Below are 4,435 nucleotides of genomic sequence, written 5' to 3'. Positions count from 1 at the left end.
CTTAGCATGAGGCCTTTTGGGATCTCACTGGCTTCGGATTCCGTAGGAACTCCGAAGTTAAGTGAGAAAGAGGCCAAAGCATTCCCTAGATAGGAAGTTCTGCTAGCGTGAGTTCCAAGAAACAAAACCGTGAGGGCGTGGTCAGGGCCCAAAACGGACAATATCGTACTACGGTGGAGTTGAGCCCGGGATGTGATGAGGGCTCGGGTCGGGATGTGACATAATGCACCACGCCCAGCCTAGCGCCTCCATTCTATCTCTCGAGCCACATGAACCTAACTCCTCAGCGCTAGACCTTATCAACCAACTCCTGCTAAGTTTAATGACCCTGCTCGCGCAGCCCAACGGGGTCCAACCTTTCAAGCCACACCAGGTTAATCATCACGGACCCAACGACCCGCTTCTTCCTCCCCTTGCAACTTGGCCCATGGTAGCCGCTGGCTAGCAGTTGCAACTGCCTTTGTGACTCCATTCCTCTGCTCTAGTTGAGCTACACCGATTTTCAAGCAACCATTGTTACCATGTCACCCATATGAGCCCAATCCCACTCGTCCTAAGCTGTCATGTAGCAGTAGTAAGAAGAAGAATTTTATTTTTTTTTAACCTTGAGGCACAACAACAACGACGAAGACAATCAACCCTTTGTGGGGCAAGCAAAGAAGAAAACTGGGGGATGAGGCATAATTTCCTCTAGTTTTTATTCCTTCTTGTTTGGAAAATAATTGTTCTCTAGATTTATTTAATCATCCACGTAAGTAGAGTTAAATAGATTTTATAGGTAGTTAGACCCCATATCCCATAAAACGTTCATTACAAGTTAGATCTCAGAATCCTATGTAGTCAAGGACTCATTTTTGGCAAGCCTATCGACTTGGATTTCTACACCTCATGCACCTCTTACACCCAGCACAACAGGTGTGAGGCATTTGTGGAGCAAAAAATAATTCAAAAAATCTTGGAGCTGACATGTGAACTTTTATCCACAAGTGATGACCAAACCCTCATTAAATTGGCGAGGCCCACATCTGTTCCATGCGTAGTTCAACCATTAAGAAGACTTGAGTTGCTGACTACGACTTCTTCAAGCTCTCATGCTCATGACAAGGAGAAAATTTAAAGGAATTAAAGATAAGATTAATAACTAATCCATACCTTTAAACTTTCCTTATTGAAGACCAACTTAATCAAGTAAGGAATCACAATCGAATCCAATCAAGGATTCTACGAGATGACATTATTAATTAAATAAAATCTTCGGGATAATTTTATTCTCTGTCCAACGAATGACACACCTTGGCCAACTAAATATCGACACATGGCATGGAAAACCCTACACATGGGACCGACTCTAGATCCTATAAATACCCCGTCCTAAACCAATTTATGGTAAGATTTTGCTATGCAACTAAGCCCTAAACTCTCTCTTTTCAAAGAAATTCACTTAGGCATTGTAAATCTATTAGCCAAACCCCTCCCCTCCACTCCATTGGTGCATGATTTTGATCTTTGATCTTCGATCAAATGTATTTAATTGTTTTGTAGATACAAATTCGTCAAGACTATAAATGAAAATTATGTAGGAGCAAAAATATACACGGATTACTTTTTGAAAAAAAAATCACTTCATCAGATTTTTGCTACCACCAAAAAAAAAAAAATCCTATACTTGCGGGTGTCCATGACCACAAACATCTTAATCTTAACATCTAGGATTTTTTTTGTTTTTTGTTCAAAATCTTAACATCTAGGATGAGGACTATGATTGACAACTGGCACACCCCAAAAAACAAGTAGAACCTTTCAATACGTTCAAGCCCTTTATTTTTACACTAATTGGGACCAATATCTGATTCTTAGTATGTGAAATTTGGACTGTATTAGTAAAAGAATTCAAAGATTTCACACTAATTGGGACCAATATTTGATTCTTAGTATGTGTGTCACAGCCCGTCCCGGAATTTTCAATTCTGAGGACATGAAATTACGAAAATGCCCCCAATACGTGACTAAGGTATAATTTTTACGTTCGTTATATCTAAGCTCCTAAAATTTGGTAAGTAGAGTGGAGACTTAGACTTAAATTTTATGTTAGAATTTGTAGTTGGGGATTGGGTAGGATCCCACACCCCTAAATTCTCTCCCTCTTTTCCGTGCTTTATCTCTCTCTCTCCTCCCTCACGAAACTCTCAGTTCTCTCTCCCTCTCCTTCGAACTCACACGGACAAGCTCCAAAACCACCCTAAACTTCTACCAACGACGGAGTTAAGACCACCATCGAACTCCTGGAACCTCCACGATCACGTAGACACCAATTTCAGGTAAGTTTTACTTCGGAAAACCTAGATTCTAAACTCCCCGTGAAAGTGTACTGTTCATGAGCTTTGAATTGGTTGTGTTTTAGGCCAAACTAAGCTCACAGTGAGCTTTAGGAAGTCCCAAGGAAGCTCGGAGTATGTTGTTTGGAAGTTTTGGACGTCGGGATCACCACGTTCAAAGTTGGCCGGTTCTTGTGGAATTTTTCCGGTAAGATTTCGTAGTTTTTAGAGCTTTAAAGTAGTATATTATGATTCTACATGTTGAGGGCTTCAATTTGATATATTATACGAAGAAAATGGTTGAGAAACGAAGGAGAACGAAGCATTTGAAAATTCTCCAGTTTTCCGGTCGCCGGAAAAACCAGTCCGACGAACCAAGGTTGGGGATGATGCGCGTGGGGGCGCGTGTCCCCGTGCTTGTCCTGGCGCGTGGGGGCGCGTGGCACATCAAAAAAATAATCTAAAAATATGTCGACGTTCGTGACGTCGAGTAGATCACTTTGGTATATTCATATACCCAAATTGAGTACCGTATGAGAAAGTTATTAAGGATTGTTGGTTAGGTGTTCAAATAACGTTTTATAATTTTCGCATTAGGTGAAAATGTGAATTGATGATCCGACCGTTGGATCGTCACCAAACTTTGATACGTTGTAATACGTAATATTTGAGGATTATAGGAACTTACGGATTGGGAATCCGATTTACAGATCTTCCGGAATTTGAGTTGTAAGTTCATAAAATAGAATGTAAACCGTCACTTAGTTTTGTTAATTGACGGAGATCTAACCGTTGGATGGTGATGAAATTTTAGGATGTTGTCCTAGAGATATATTGTGGACCTCTGGAAGTTATGGATTTAAAATCTGAGTGGCAGATCTTCCGGATCGATCTACGTAGTGACGTATTTTATATAAGTTATATATTCTATCGATATGAATTCTGAGGTTGGATTTGATTACTGTTCTAGGCGGCAATCGTCATGACGCCTTGGCGTATTGTGCTAGGGAGTTGTAGGACGAACTCCAGGTGAGTGGGCAGTTTTGTTTTCCGTATATATATATACTTGACGTTTTCCCAGAAATTGAATTAGAATGAAATTATGTTTTAAATGAAAGGTATATAGAATTATATGAAAACGTGAATTGAGATGCCATGCATAAAATTATATGCAAAGTATATAGAAATGTGAATCGAATTGCCATGCATGAAATGATATGAAAAGTATGAATTGTTATATGATGCATATGAATGAATGGTGCGGCGGACGCACAGGTGAGTATCAGGTGAGTATTTAAATACTGTTATGATGATGTTGATATATATTGAGCTCAAATCCTGCACCATGGTTTAGTGCTTATAGTATTCACCGCATCGCACGCTCGCCTTGGATCCAAGTAGATGCTGGTCGCATAGTCCACGCGGAGTGGGTGCGACGGGCCAGTCGAAGAGTGTTAGTGAGATTTCGACTGGTGGGTGACCTTAGATTATGTGCACAGATGATTAATGAGAAAGCACTAGAGCGTAACTTGTGTGCAGAAGGCCGTACAGGTCACAGAGGTGACTCCGGCAGAGTGAGAGTGATAGATTTTGAGCTCTAGGTTCAACCGTTCAGGGCTATTAGAGGGCCTCCGGTTGATTACTTCTTGCACCTGATATAATTATTGTTGATGCATTCATATTATACTGTTGAATTTAGACATGGCATGGCATAATTGTAATGAAAAATGTTGAGATAGTGATTTGAAGTTTTGAGATTATATATGTATATTTATATTTTACATTTCTGGGAAAGTATACAGGTTTTACGGAGAGGGGTTACAACGTTTTGAGAAATGTTTGGATTTGGAAAAGAATTGTTTTACTGACCCACTCAATTTTGGTTTTGCGCCCCTCCAGGTTCAGGAATCACAAAGGTGTGGTGACTACGAGGAATTCGACGGTGTTCTGACAGAATGGACAAAATTAGGACTCACCTTCGGGTGTATCAACTTATAAATTGTATCTTAAAGCTTCCGTACTGTGTAAATGGTTACGTCACTCTCACGTGACGGCCAGCATGCCCTCCTTCGGGACGGGGTGTGTCAGTTGGTATCAGAGCATGGTTGCAATCTTGGACA

At 40.6% G+C, this 4,435-nt stretch overlaps 1 long non-coding RNA gene across 1 annotated transcript; it reads left to right on the top strand.

The window, feature by feature from the left end:
* The first annotated feature begins 2,178 nt into the window (after positions 1–2,178).
* On the top strand, positions 2,179–4,435 carry LOC139196503 (uncharacterized). Its single transcript, XR_011581495.1, has 4 exons — positions 2,179–2,318; positions 2,402–2,523; positions 3,286–3,344; positions 4,215–4,435. It is a non-coding gene; the product is annotated as an uncharacterized lncRNA (long non-coding RNA).

Source organism: Malus domestica, chromosome 05 (assembly GCF_042453785.1).
Source record: "Malus domestica chromosome 05, GDT2T_hap1".
Taxonomy (NCBI): domain Eukaryota; kingdom Viridiplantae; phylum Streptophyta; class Magnoliopsida; order Rosales; family Rosaceae; genus Malus; species Malus domestica.
This window is presented reverse-complemented; position numbering and strand designations above follow the sequence as displayed.